Here is a 16092-nt window from a genome sequence, read left to right as displayed (position 1 = left end):
TCTCTAAAAAAGAATATATGCATATTATATACATATTTTTACAGAATGTATAAATATATATACTAAAACCTATAATAAATCATGCAAAACTGAATTAAATATACTCAACCCAGCATTTGAAGATACAAGAAAACAAATTGGATTTGAAATTTAAGAAATAACAATAGGAAGGTACAAAAAATAGATGAAGTATGAATTGATTGATGTCTAGAAAGAAATAGAAGAAAAAGACAAAGTCATATTAGAAATTAAGAATTGTGTAGTGCTTAATGTAAAAGATATTTGAACAAAAACACAAAAAGACATTGAAGTAAACAGGAAAAATCAATGCAATAAAAATAATTTAAATAAATAAAAATGGTGTAAGAAAATGATTGAAATAGAAGACAAAACAATCAGTAGTTTCCATAGAGTGGATCAAAATTTAATAAAACTGGAAATTATTGAGGTCATAAAAACCTACAAAATCAAAAAAGCTTTAGATATTTTATAAGATCTTACTCACTGCATAACATATTGTCTCCAACATTTTATAGTTACTCTTTTTTTTTAATGATCTGGTTTTTTTTTATTGGTTGTTCACAACATTACAAAACTCTTGACATATCATATTTCATACATTAGATTGAAGTGGGTTATGAACTCCCAATTTTTACCCCAAATTTAGCCTTAAAGTTTTGGTCAAGTAGTAGGTTAAGAGAAAGACACACATCTACTTACTTTCTTAGACAATTCTGTTGTCCAAATTCAGATGATTCCAGTTGGTTCCCTTATACTCATAATGTGCATAGCAAAAAGCAGCCCAGTCTTGGTTTGTCCAACCTTTCATTGAGAGCCAAACTCTAATTCTAAAAATGAAAAATGAATGAAATCTCAAGAGTATGTAATTTGCAAAGGAAAGGTCTTCAGTTCCACTATGTTTGGGAGAAAATAGATTTCTTTAGGAATGTGAGATGATACTTTAAAGGATAATTCCATTGACAGATTACTACCCAGTTAGTTGCTTTCAACTTCTTTTTGTCTAGGCACCTTGCCAGAACAGTACACAGCAGATTGAATACCCAGATGCCATGTGACATCAAAGGAATGGAAAGGACATTGCTCTGTCTAGTTTCCATTATTCAGAAAGATATGTTTAACCTCTAGCTACATGATACATCTGATAGCTAGTAACTCTAAATATTTATCATATAGTTAGACCTGGTGGTACACACCTGTAATCCCAGCAACTTGTGAGGCCGAGGCAGGAGGACTGCAGGTTCAAAGCCACCTCAGCAACTTTGCAAGGCTTTTAGCAACTTATTGAGATCCTTTATAAAAATGGCTAGGGATGAGGTTCAGTGGTTAAGAGCCCATGGGGTTCAATCCCTGGTACTGCCCCCAACCCACCCCAAACTCCACACCCCAAAAAGTTTATTACTTTTACAAATGAGAAAGAGTATCTATAGCTTTAGCTCTTTCTGCAAGATTGCTACATTAAAAAAATATTAAAAAAACAAGATCTCAATGGCACCTAACACTAAGCCTTTATTATTTCACATGTTTCTGCATAGGCTGAGCCAACTCTGACGTTTCCAGCAGGTCTCATCTGTACCTCTTCAGGTTTTTGGTGGTGGGGTGTTCTGATGCTGGTCATGCCTGCATGGATGGCTTTTCTTTGAGCAGCAGAACAAACTGGGCTTGGTTCATCACTGTGTGCTGTGTTTAAATGTAATTCATTCACTCATTCTGGAACTCATGCTGAGGGGAAGCAGCTACATAGAGGAAGTGATTCTCTTAATAGGAGCAGAAGGGCAAGAAAATGAACAGAATCCCATGGTGTTTCTTGGATCCTGAATCCAGAATGGGCACAGTGCCACTTCCTCCTACATTTCATGGTCAACAGAAAGTAACATGGACCATTCAATATCAATAGGTGGTAAAACAAATTCCTCCTATTGTGCTGGATGATATTGAAAAATCCATGAAAATAGATAAAATATATAATTTAAACACAGGGAAGAAATAGTGAGTTGATTTGGCCTATACATCTGTTTGTACTCAAAGTAATAACATTATCTAGAATTATTAAAATGTATATAGTATGTAGCATTTAAAATATATTATGTGAAAATACATTAAATATACAAAATTTTATATGAAAATAAAATTACATACATATACAAAAATTTAGAGATTAGTTCTTTTAGGTTGGTTAGGAACTGGGGACCTTTATAAAAGATAAGGATAGAGTCTGAGCTCTTTTTTTCCCTAAGACAGCATTTAACTGCCTTTTGAATTAATGTTTATTTAATGATAAAATACTTTTTCTTTTTCTTTATTGTCTGTCCTCTTTTACTCACAATTACAAACTGATCTTATTCATCAATTTAGCAGGCAGGAAGCAGAGACAATTGTGACTTTTCAGTTGAGGGTAAGTCTTTGCCACATTCGAGTTAGCGTCAAAATTATTATTAATAAAAAATGCTGCATATCAATTTGTGCCTTGTGAGATGCCATGGGGAAGGCATGGACATAAATTGGAAATGGAATGAAGCAGAGTATTTATACTTTAAAAAACTAACAATTTCCACTGTAGCAAACAGTGCATGCTGTTTTGTGAAATGAAAAATTCTGACATCTTTACCTTTCATCATTTCGTTAAAAAATGACACAGGATGAATGTTGGAATGTTTAAAACCAGTATAAATATCTTGTTTCATTCCATTTCCAATTTACACCAATAGCTCTCCCTCAGTATCTCTCAAAATGCAAATTCTAGTGTATCAACCCATGGAGAAAATTGTATTAATAGTACTGTTAACATAAAAGAGAAAAAAAAATCAGTGACTGTTCAGGTTTGTGCTTTGGGGAGTAAACAGGATCCTGAAGGGTTTCATTTTAATTGTTTTTATATCAAAATATTTGTTTACAAATGGAGTTATTGTTCAAAATTTGATCATATATTGCTGTTGTTGAAAGGCTCTTTATAACTGAAAGTGTAAAATCTTTTTATGTAAAAAGCTTGAAATATGGAATTTTTGGAAACTACTAACACAAGTTTTAGTCACATGATTAACATTCAAGTCTTCAGAAGAGTAAGCTAGTGGTGACAGGCCATTGTAATGATTAGAGCTTGGCTTCTGTTCTTGGTCTTCAGAAACCAGCCACAGCAGGCCAGCGTTGCTCCTACTTAAATCTCTCCCATCTCCCCTTTTGCTTCATGTTTTCTACCTTCCTATTTTGCTTTTAAGTGTTTATGAGATTGCAATGACTCAACCCAAGTAACCCAAAATAACCTATTTTTTAAAGTCAGCCAATAATTAAACTTAATTATATCTACAATGAGTGATTTTAATTTTATGCCTAAATCCCTTCACAGTAGTAGCTGGTTTAATATATATATATAATAATGCATTTTTAGGGGGAACAAACTGATTTCACCACACTGCTTCACAGGGTACTTCTGGAAATAAATTGAGAAAATACATATAAAACTCTTAGTATAGTAGCAGATGTAAGGAAGACCTCCCAAAGTGACAGCTGATAACATTCTGATTAATCCATGAAGTGTCTGGTTGGAGACATGTTTGCCTCATTTTATAAAGACTAAAACTAGGAAAATTCAATATTTGAAAGCAAGTGTGAGGCTCAAAACCATTGATTTTGATTGCAATCGTCAATGCATATCAAAAATGTGTATACAATTCCTATCTTAGACATATAAGTTCAGATGTTACACTTTTAAAGAAAGATTCCTTAATAATTAAGGAAAGCTGCAAACTTAGGCTCCACCTCCTGTTAACCACGTTATCCTGGGTGATTTCAGCTATGAAACAGTATAGTAATATCTACCACCATTTAAATAGAAGAACAGGAAAAGTACTATGAATATTTCTAAATAATAAATTATAAGTAAATATAAGTTTCCATCTCCTTTCAAGCACAGGCTTTGGAATCAAGATAAAGACAGTATGATTTTTTTTTCAATTATGAGCCTTCATTTGCTTTATCTATAAAATGATGACGTTATTCTGACTTGACAGTGATATTGGTAAAGTAAATTTAAATGACCATGATTAGGGCTCACAAACTTTCAAAACAATGAGGAATTTTGAAGCATTTTAAAATTGTATGATGGACACATTGCTATATCTCAGATCACTTGTTAGAAATATTACTGACTAACCCTTGCAATAAGAATGATTGTAAAACATGATTCTGTCTGCAAAATGTGCAGCTACATGGATGCCTAGTGTCATTGCCACTGGGGATTCACCTCCAGTGTTTTTTTGAGAACACAATCACCCTTAAGTTTTTTGCTGGCAACATCTGAAAAGACTGTGCTTTGCTCCATGTTTATTAATATGTTATCTATATTTTAAAATGAATGTTCCATATCCGTGTACTCTGTGCTCACTAACAATGTGGTAGACAAGGTCATAGGAGATTAGCTGGATTTAAAATAATTTGATATTTGACAATGATAATAAAATGTGTACTGTATCAAAACTTTGCTTGTTAAGTAGAGATAGTTTTTATTCTGTAAAGTTTCATTGAAAAGTAATTATAATGCTGAACCCTAAAACTAGTACACTGAAAGATGTAAAAACAAACTTGGTTATCTGGTTAAATCTGTTGAAAAACTTTACAAAGCTGGATATGTTTTATTACAATATATCAGTGGATTTAACAGTGGGGTTCTGTGTTTGCTATTTGTGTATGAGTAATGATTTATATATTAATTATTATTAAAGGTAAAACATATGTTTCTATGTATAGAGAACTTTATACACACTTATGCACAAAATCAGTAATAATATATATGTGTGTATATATATACATGACAGTATATATGAGTCATATAATATATAATATAATATATATAATTATACAATATATATAATTATTTGTTATAATTAATAAATACATCATATAAATATATGTGTATATATACATATATAAATATATACATATACATATATAAATAGTACAATATTTGCTTTCATATGGAATTACATGTCTCTTCTAACTTAATGATCTTGCACAAACTATGAGATGAATGCCATACTCATTTGTACAATTATACTGATTTTTTTTGTACTAGAGTTAAGGGGCAAAGCATCAAGACTTCTGTAGTTCCCATGTATATTGATCTTATTTTAGAATCTTCTACAAAGAAAAACACAGTTGTGTTGTTTTGTTTTGTTTGTGATGCCAGAGAGGAAAACAGGGCCTTGCAAGAGCTGGATCAGCTTTGTACCACTGAACTACACCCTCAGTGCCCAAGAGAAATATTTCTAATGTGAATTAGATTATCTAATGCTGTTTATGTCAAATTTTTATTTCTGGTAAAAATCCTGTTTGGGTAATATCAATTCACTTCTAGATGACAAGGAGTCTTCTCCAAAGCATTTGATTAAAAAAAAAAAACTTACTGGTCATTCTCCTTTCACTAGGAGAGAGATATTGTCAAGGAAATTGTCTTTTTATAAAAAAATTTGTTCTAATGAGTTATACATGACAGCAGAATACATTTAGATTCATTGTACACAAATGGAGCACAACTTTTCATTTCTCTGGTTGTAAACAATATAGAGTCACACCACATGTGCAGTCATACATGTACCTAAGGTAATGAAATTAATTGTCTTTTATCGTATGTGGAGATACCTGTGGATGATGATTAGAATGATATGCTTCATCAAGATTACCAGTCACTAAACTGGCTTCTTCCTGGGCCTTCCAACTAAGGACATACCCTTTTAAGTCTAATGACCTGCTGTGGAGGAACTGTACCTGGAGGTGTTTGCATATGAAGGTGACATCCAAGAGATTGTGGTTTGGAAGTAAACATTATTGTGATTTCCTACCAACACCTTCTGAAATTCCTTATCACATTGCATATGTCGTTAATAAATGAGAACAATATAAAGAAAAATAATCTTACTTTAGAGAAATTTACTCAGGCATTCAAAAGGTATTCTTTTACAATAGCTAAACTGTGGAACCAACCTAAATGCCGCTCAGTAGATGAACAGATAAAGAAACTGTGGTATATATACACAATGGAATATTACTCAGCATTAAAAGAAAATAAAATTACGGAATTTTCAGGTAAATGGATGGAGTTGGAGAATATCATGTTAAGTAAAATAAGCTAATGCCCCCCCAAAAAGGCAGAATGTTCTCTCTGATAAGTGGATGCTGATCCATAATAGGGAGGGGCCATGGGAAAAATGGAGGAACTGTGATTGGGTTAAGGGTGGGTAGGGGAGGGAGGGTGCAGAGGGACAGGAAAGATGGTGTAATGAGATGAATATCATTACCCTAGGTACAGGTATGATGGAACCTATGGTGTGACACTACATCGTGTACAACCATAGAAATGTAAGTTGTGCTGCAATTGTGTACAATGAATCAAAATGCATTCTGCTGCTATATATACTTAATAAGAATAGATAGATAGATAGATAGATAGATAGATAGATAGATAGATAGATAGATAAAGAAAAAAGGCATTGTGTTAGACTGGTGCTGAGACCAAGAGAGGAATAAAATGTGGTTCTTTCCCTTAAGGAACTTGCAGTCTTAGAATTAGCATGTAAACAAGTTATTATACTATTCACCAATGCCCACCAGAGTAAATTATCAAGTTTTACATAACAACAAAAGAGGCATGTTTATTAAGTATATTATCTGCACCACACTCTTTGAATTTAATATTTATAAACAATCTCATAGGCTACTCATGACAATATAGCATAGTTGGTGTACCTCCTTTTCCTGGGGATTACTGGGATTAATAAGGTAGACTATCTTGCCTGAAATCACATGTGGAAGAAGTGGAACCATCAGAAACTGAGCCTGGCTAATTATAGTCAAGGTGTGTCATCACTTTGCACATGACTCAGAGGAGGATGGGAATATCTCTTGTGTTGTGGGGAACAGTGTCAGCTGCCATGTCAGAAGTGACATTCAAGGACTCACAGAAGAGTCAGATATTAAAATGAGCTGGGTTTTTTCCCTGAATACATATATGCTTCCTAGGTAGACCTGGTAAACAAGGGGAACCTCAGTAAGAAGTTAAAGCATATGCTCAGCTGGAGAAATATCAGAAATCATAGCCTGAAGTGATGCAGAGAAGCTTATATGACTGGAAATAGATTGCAAAAGGAGCAAATAGCCTTCTATGCCTCTGAAAAGAGAGTGACACACCTAAGCCTTTTAGATTATAAATTGTCATTGGATACTATTGGAAGAGGCTCAAGCAATAGAATAGCCAGCCCAATTTAGTTTCAGAAAGATCACTCTTCACTCAGAGTGATGGAGAGATCAGAGGGACAGAACCTGAAAAGGACCATCCCAAGAAACAGGGTATTGAAAACAGGAAAGAACGATGAACTAAGGCAGAGAGGATGGAATGGAAGGCCCAGGTAAGATTAAAGAACACCTGATTGGGTGTGGGCTGATGAAGGATAGGACGAGACCCCATCCACGTTTCTAATCGGGGTGATTGGGAGCATAGGAGGTGCCTGTGTTGGTACAGCTTATTAGAAAAGCAGGACAAAGAAAAACAGTAAGTTCATTTTTATGATGTCTGACAATTATTTCAAATTATGGTACTGTTTCACTAAAATGAAAATTAGGGTGTTTAATTTCATTTTCAAATTAACAATGAATTTCTTTGTCCACATTATTGTTGATGCATTGTGAATTTTTGAAATATACCTGTTAAGGGAAAGTTGATGTCTAAGTCCTGCCTTCTACTCTATAGGTTGGGGAGTCACATGCAAAGCCACACAGTTGTCTGTTGGAATGGATGCTCAGAGGAAACAAAAGACAAACAACAATGAATACCCCAGGAGCACATTTTTTGCCTTCTCTTAGCACCTAACTGGACCTTCTAGGTAAAGGGCTTACTTTTCTCATGTGATCTCCTTTATTGAGGGAACTCCTTTCTTGTAAGTGGTGTTCTTCTGTTAACTCCTGTATTTCTATGCTGGTCTTCTGTGTATGTTTAGTTTCCTGATGGCATTCTCCCTACTATGAAAGGCTTCATACACAACAATTTACTATAGCTTTATTAGGCAATACTTTCTACACTGACAGGCATTATGTTTCTTGGTAGACATGTCAGTTATCTGAAATGAATTTTTATGTTTAACCTAAAGAAACTTGGTTGAGAATCTTTGAAAGAAAACAAGAGATTCATCTGAGTTTGATGAAGAAAGCCAAGGATTATGAGTTATGGAGAATCAACTCTATGCCAGGTACTATTTCCATAACAGCAATTATCTTCCTCACAACCTGAGGTTGCTATTACCAACCATATTTTGCCAAGAAGGTACCATGTTTGAGGAGGTTAAACACCTGCTCAACATGACAGGACTAGCTGGTTCAGTTTTTTAATTTAATTTAATTTTTTTATTGGTTGTTCACAACATCACAAAGCTCTTGACATATCATATTTCATACATTAGATTCAAGTGGGTTATGAACTCCCAATTTTTACCCCAAATGCAGATTGCAGGTTCAGTTTTGTCAGGAGATAAGATCCTGTTGCCTGCAATTGCTTGACTCTGGGAAGACAATGAAATCTCACTGAAAGTCTCTACTTTGTGCTTTTAGTTATTTCATAACTTCATACATGTGTTAGATCTCAATGAAATAGAGAACTGCCCTGATGAAACGCTCACTTTGGGACAAACATTCCGTGTCCTGAACTGTTTGACTATCTGAATTGAACATTTACCTTTCTGTAAAAAATAGGATGGATATATTCGCCCTATTCTCATGACTCCTCAGTGAAAGTCCAAATATTTCCAGAACATATTTAAAGAAGTCTATGTATACAATCTCTCTCTCTGTATGCCTAAGGAAGAATGATCCCTCCATCAATAATCAACCGTCTTTTTGATTGTAAAGAATTCATATATTAATGTACACATGGGAGCAAGAAAGTCGAAGTAAGCATGGTCATTAATGTAATCCACATTTTAAAAATGCTGAGTCAGAGATTTTTTAAAAAGTGTCAAAAACGTTAGGCTGGATTTTACAAAGTTTTAGATGTTTTGAGTAAGGGAAGGAAAAAGTTTCAGTGTGGAGAAAATATTATGAGAAAGGAAAAACAAAGTCTCAGTGTCTATAAAAATCAGAAATCACCGTATATTATTTAATCTTATCTTAAATATTTTATGGCAAATTAATATTACTTTACCAACACCTAATGAAAAGGGACCCACATATTTAGTAGATTTTATTAATTGTGAAAAATAATCCTATGTTTCACAAGAAGTACCTGAGTTCTTAGACCTAAAGGCAAAAACTTGAATTTTAATTTAAATCTCCCATTTCTTATAATTTCCTTAATTGTGTCCCTTATCTTCACATGAAACATGTTTATGATGGGCTTAGGTTAGCCACATACTATTGATGATATGCATTTTATTTATTTTTTTTGAGAGAGAGAGAATTTTTAATATTTATTTTTTAGTTTTCAGCAGACACAACATCTTTATTTGTATGTGGTGCTGAGGATCGAACCCAAGCCGCATGCATGCCAGGCGAGAGCACTACCGCTTGAGCCACATCCCCAGCCCTGATGATATGCATTTTAATGATCCCTATTATAGTTTTAATTTCATTGCACTTTAATAACACTCTGTGTACCCTTGCTTGCTGTAAGCACTTCTCCCTTTTGTCTACTGCCTTTATAAAGCAATGCAGGCAAATTCAATAAGAAAATTCCAGTACATACACAAACTGGCATGCTATGGCTATAGATGGTGCCTACAGGTAGCAATACCATGTGAGGAAGTGAAACACCAGTTAATCAGCTGATAAGCAACAGCCAAAAGGGCCCAGAAAGGAAGTTCCGAGTTCTCACACACTACAATAACCATGTTCCAAAACCAAAACCTATTAACATTAAAGATTAGGCTATACATGTTTAGGCAGATGAAGAAATCAGGAGAAGAAACAAGAATTAGTGATGACAAGCTTTACAGGAGAAGATGCAAGTAGGGTCCAGGGAACTTTCCAGAACAAAGAGATTCATCAAAAGAATTACAGAGTTTTAGAAGCTTCCAGGAGGAGCAATTTCATTGTGAGGGAAATTATTAAGAGAGATGCAGAAGAAAATTTTGATATATATTTCAAGAACTTTTGATATGCAGCTGGATAAAATTTCATTTGAGAGAAATAAAGTTATCAATGAGGATAGTAAAATGGAAGTGGGGCAAGATAGAAAGATAGCTTGGGTCCAGACAAGAAGAATTTCTGCTCCTTTAGACTGTCTTGTTTCCCTTTTTTTAAAATTTAATTCTTTATAATCCATAAGTTTCTTAAAGTGGAAACTTTGAATTACTTTTCACTATATGAATACTCTGGTATCTCTGGAATCAAAAAGCAATATGAGTTGATTCTATGGTAAAACCAGGAAGAAAAAGTACCATTTTTTCAAGCAGATTTCAGATAGTAGCCTCATATATTTTCATAACACCTGTAGGCTTTCACCCTTGAATTTCACTCTCTCTCCCCCACCACATCCTGTCATTTCTGGCTAAAGTTTATACTTTGTTTACTTGTTTTGTTTTTGCAGAGCTGACTGAACTCAGGGCCTCACTCACGACAGGCAAGTACTCTACTACTGAGCTATACCACCAGCCCTGGTGGTGGTACTAGGGATTAAATCCAGGGGTGCTTTATTAGTAAGTTATATCCTCAGTCTTTTTAATTTTGAGGTTGGGGAAAGGGTCTTACTAAATTGCCCAGGCTAGCTTCCACAGCTTAGCAAGACCTAAACTTGTTTCAAAATAAAATAAGAAGGCCCAGGGAGGTAGCTCAGTGGTAAATCATGCCTGGGCTCAATCCCCAGCACCAAAATTTTGATGATTGACTCAGTCTTCATTGAAGTTCCATTTTCTCCTCTCCCAAAGTACTTATGTGGTATTGAAATAGCAAGTCTCATGTTACTTGCATAGACAAGAATGATATAGCCTGTTCCAAACATTAAAACCATGAAAACATCAAGGTATTATGGCCACTGAGGGAATAAAAAAAATAGAGACACAAAATTGAAAATTATTTACGTGTTCAATTTTGAAACATCAGAATGTGGACACAGTGGGAAATGTAATGAAAAGATATATAAACTGTTTTGAGTCTTGATAGATTACATTTTTCAATAGACCAGCAATTGGACATGTTTAGATTATTGTCTATAAACTCTCTGTTGTATTTTTTCCACATTGGTAGTTTGATGTCTCTTTGCTTGAATTTTCTTTTTAATTTTTAGATGGTGTACCTAATGGAAAAAGCAGTGGAAAGAAAAAATCAATAAAATTTAGTTTTAGAATTGAACTATCCAAACTAATTCTAGGATTTTAGAAAAAACACCCAACCTCTAAGGATGAGCTTTCTCAACTGTAATAAAAAGAATGAAACAAAAAAAATCGTATATAATTTTACAGTGGGAACGCATCTTCTCTACATATACTTTGTTAAACATCAGAACTCCCATAGGTAGAACTAGCTGATATACTGAGGAATCTCAACCTCTCCAAAACAAAAATGATTCTGCATTTGTTATGGAATTTTCCATGTTGGTTCTCTGATTCAATGCAGGAAATGGCTACTGAATATCCTCACCTGATTTCAGGAGTCCTCTGTACTTGCCTTTCTTTCTAGTGTGCAATCATGATGCCCTCTTTTTTTTTTTTCTCCCTGCCTCAACCCAGAAGCGTAGGCCTCTGTTCAATTATCTTGAGTCAACATTGCCAATGTGCATCTCTTACCTGTACTCATTTCTATCCATTGGCATTATTTCCTCTTCACTCTGCCATTCAAGGACAGCAACACTCTCTCCTGCCAGGAAATGAGCCTTTTTTAAAAAAAAAAAAAATTGCATTTAATTGACCTCTAATAATTGTATCTATTTATGGATTAGAATGTGATAATTAAATACATGTATACAATGAATAATGATCAAATCAGGGTGATTAACATTTCCATCTTCTTAAATTTTTCTCTGTGTTGGAAAATTTCAAACTCCTGTCTTCTAGTTCTTTATAAAATATATAATAAGTCATTGTGAGTTGTTATAACCTCCTGCATATAGAACTGGTTACTCCTAACTATCTGTATTTTTGTACTTGTTTTCCAGCCTCCATCTGCCCCCATTCCATCCTACCCTTCTTAGCCTCTAATAACCACTGTTCTATTATCTGTTTCTGTGAGTTTCTTTTTAATCTTCCACCTTTAAGTGAGAACATATAGCATTTTTTCTTTCTGTGCCTAGTATATTTCATTTAACTTAATGTCCTCTGGGTCGGGTATGAACCTCCTGATCGAGTGCTCCTGTACTTTGAAAAGGTGAAAAACTACAAGGTTGAATAAAACTTTAATAATAATGCAAATGCTTGCTGGAGGTAAATGTGAGTGAGAAGACCGGGAGTTGAGGGATTCCATCACAACCAGAAGTCTAGCAGTTATTTAGTCTGTTTAATCAGGTATTGCTGAGTAGTAAGTACATGAGAGGAAATCATCTGGCTATTTACAGTCTAAAATGGTGTCCCCACAGGTCATTATCAATTGTTCATGACTTGCTAAAACTTGTTTTCACTGATAAGCTGAATGGTATTTGATCAACACTTCCCACTTAAAATTGTTAAGAAAGTCACTTTTATAGAACATTTTGAAATGGCAAGATTGACTCTATGAACAGCAGATGCAAGAAATTTTTTTAGAACTTTATGACTCCTTAAAATGTTCTAATAGGTTATGATCTTCAAAAGTGGAGTTCAAGTTCTCTAAAACACATAATATCATAAAAGACAACCATCCCATTTGCTGTTTTGGAAAATTAACACGTCTGAGACTCTAACTCCTTTTCTCTATGATTTCTTGGAACCTAATAAACTGGGAAAGCTTGCAAATATGTGTTTATTGGTAGGGGAAGGCTGGCCCCTTTTCATTCTGCTTTGAAATGGTCAGCAATATACAGTATCTACTACAGCACAGTGGTCCTGAGATGTCCCAAAGACCACCTGGGCCTCTTGGTACTCCTTCTGTTTATATTAATCATAGGTGACAGGACCAAGGAGACTACTATGTAGACAAATATAAGAAAAAAAATGTATTTTTCTTAGTAAGCTTTTTTTCTGATGAAGTGAGGTTTATTCCAGGAATAAAAGATAATCCTTGGGAAACATATTTCATGCTTTTAAATAAAAGCAATACTGATGAAGCAAATTGAAGAAGTTCTAAATACATGAAAAGACATACTATGTTCTTCAGCAGAAAGAAACAATGTAGTAAAACTGTTGATTCTCTCCAAATGGAGAGGCAGATTTTATAAAATTCATATAAAAATTTCAGTTTCTTTATAGAAACAGAGAAAGATTATATTATAAAATTTATACAGAAAGGTAAAGGACCCTGAATACCTATAACAATTTTGAAAAGGAAGACTAAAATGACAGGAAATCAGTCTGTTCAATTTCAAGAATTATTACGTATACACATTAGTCAACACAAGGGAATTGATGGAGCAAAAGACACAAAAATCAGTGTAATAGAAGAGAGGACCCAGAAATAGATACTCTGCCTTAGTAATTTGAATTAAAGAAGAGAGCTCCTGGGTCAATCAAAACAGTGGTTACTTGAAGGAGAAAATTTAGAAAATTTAGAATTCTGAGATGACACTTATTGGGTAATAGACTCCATTGCACTAGGAGATTGCATAAATTCTAACTCTAGATTATCTTGGGCAAGTCACTTACTCTTCCAACCCTTCATCAGTTCAATAGAGATAACAGAAACAACTATAGGACAGTGAAGCAAATAGCAATAAAATAGCACTTTGAATCAAAGAGGTTCAGTGATATTACCATTGCTATATTTTAATTTTTCATCTATCATTTATTTAGAGAAGTCCTATAGATATAGATATTAACGTGTCACTTATTAAAGCTTCACAAATGTATGTACAAATTTAGAAGAGTTGTTTTGTCAATCAAAGTCATGGAAACTTGGCAAAATAAGTCCAAGTTCAAATTTCACTCGTTCACATAGAAAATGTTCAAAGGACTTGCTAAATGCCAACTTTTCTGGATTTCAAGTTGTTAATCTGTGAAAGGAAAAGTAATGATGTGCTCTCAGAGATGGTTTATTGGGATGTGCACAGAAAATGTACATTCAATGATTTGCAAGGTTTGAAATGCTATCTAAACATGTATGATTATTATTTATAGTTTTTGGCTCTCTGTGATAATGGGATAAATTTGAAAGAAGTTCTGTTTGACAAGAAATTCTTCCACATTTATTTGTGAAATAAAGCTTCTCAGCAAATGCTTTCTCTATGACAGATAATCTGCATCAGCAGAAGTCAGAACATAAATTAGGTATATTCATTAATAAATGTTTTGCTAATTGACCTAAGAAAACCTGTAGAATTTAAATGACTGAGATAAGGAATCAAAATGAATTGACACAATTTAAAGTACATAATTGTTTTAAAGATGTGATATAACTGGGAGATATTCTGTTAAATGTTGTTAGGTAGTCAGATAAATGCAATAGGTTGTAAAATAGTTAATTAACTTAAACATAGACATTTAACTCTCCTACCATGGATCCCAAGAATGCGATGTAATTGAAATCAAGGTTTGCATTTGTTACAGTTCATTGCTGTGAGCTTTCTTGCATTCTCTATGAAGCAAAATGAAATGAATAAGTTACATATTCAAGGATTCTTTTACTCCTTAAAACTTATCAATATGTAAACCCCGGGGAGTGAGCTTTCTCAGTTTGTATACCAGACCTTCACTCATATGAGGGTCACAGTTCAGTGAGTTATGTATAAGATCCCTGCCATCACTCTCTCTCCCTACTGAAAAGAAAACAAACAACAAAATTCTGAAGATACAAATGGGGAGGGTGGGAGAGGCAAGAGCAAAAAGCAGGGCAAAAAGCTAAATACACACACACAAACACACACACACATACAGGCATATGCATGCATACACTTAGATATACAAATTTGTGTGTGTGTGTGTGTGTGTGTATATATATATATATAGTTATATATGAGGATGTTAGGACAAGGTAATAAAAAGAAAATCTCCCAAATATTTTATTGTGTAGATAAAGTGCATTGTCTTGGAAGATATACTATCCTGGGCTAAAACTGACTTGAGGAAAGAAAGTTGAAAAAGATATTGTACATAAAATTCTAAACCTCGAGAACCTTCTAGTCTCTTCACCCTGACTTACTCGCGTCTTCAGCATTTATGATGTTGGCTCATCCAAGTCCACATCTTGGATCCTGCCTCTGCTCCTCCAGCTAGCCCACTTCATCTGAATGCTCCTCACATCTATTGCCATTGCTAGTCTTGCTTCTGTTCCAGGGTTCAAAGCCTATAAAGAGGGTCACAACCTGAATGACTAACTTCTCCATGTAATATGGAAATAAATTTTTGTTGCTCAGTAATATATTTGCAGTAAATGAATGGCTGAATGCATTATCTAATACATGATAACTAATTATCTGACTGGATAAATGGATAGATGGAGGGATAAAATGATGGATGGACAGATAAGCAGATGGCTATGTTGTTTCTGGTCAACTAAGTAGTTATATTTTCATAAAATAAAAAGCATTAAAATAACCAAGAAGTAAATATTCATCACCTTGATTTTATTAAATTCTTCCTCATTATCCCCTTTATTTTTCCTCTATCAGTATATATTCTTTCTCTTTAAAACATATAAAAAAAAGAATTTGGGGGAAAACAAATTTTTTTTAATTCAAGAAATATTGAGCAGCCTACAGTAGGGCCCCTACACAAAGAAAGAAGAGATCAATTGATGCTATTATCGGTGCACTTAAACATAGCCTCTAAAAATGAGACACTGATGGAAAGGAGTTTTAAAGCTGTTCCCTTAACACCATTCTAAAATAGTTGATGTTATTTCATTTTTTTCTTCTCTGAGCTTCCAAAATACTCATGCTGAGATACTGAGATTGTATTCAGTTTGTGAAATTAGTGACATAAAGCTTCTCCAGCCACCCCTATTATCTAGCACAAAGACGCAAAACCAGAATTGAAA

The 16092-nt window shown here is 34.0% G+C and overlaps 2 long non-coding RNA genes across 2 annotated transcripts in view; one reads left to right on the top strand and one right to left on the bottom strand.

Annotated features, from left to right (window-relative positions):
- The window catches only part of LOC144370879 (uncharacterized), a 284846-nt gene extending 276963 nt beyond the window's left edge, over positions 1 to 7883 (top strand). Inside the window, exon 3 of the long non-coding RNA XR_013430937.1 lies at positions 7757 to 7883. This is a non-coding gene — a long non-coding RNA (uncharacterized LOC144370879). The remainder of the gene's footprint in view (positions 1 to 7756) is intronic.
- LOC144370878 (uncharacterized) overlaps positions 498 to 16092 on the bottom strand; it is a 76107-nt gene continuing 60512 nt past the window's right edge. Inside the window, exons 9-10 of the long non-coding RNA XR_013430933.1 lie at positions 11778 to 11863; positions 498 to 848 (exon numbers count right to left, since the gene is read on the bottom strand). This is a non-coding gene — a long non-coding RNA (uncharacterized LOC144370878). The remainder of the gene's footprint in view (positions 849 to 11777; positions 11864 to 16092) is intronic.

The sequence above is a fragment of the Ictidomys tridecemlineatus genome, chromosome 15, assembly GCF_052094955.1.
Source record: "Ictidomys tridecemlineatus isolate mIctTri1 chromosome 15, mIctTri1.hap1, whole genome shotgun sequence".
NCBI classification, from domain to species: Eukaryota; Metazoa; Chordata; class Mammalia; order Rodentia; family Sciuridae; genus Ictidomys; species Ictidomys tridecemlineatus.
Note: the sequence above shows the minus strand (reverse complement) of the source record. Positions and strands in the feature narration are given on the sequence as shown.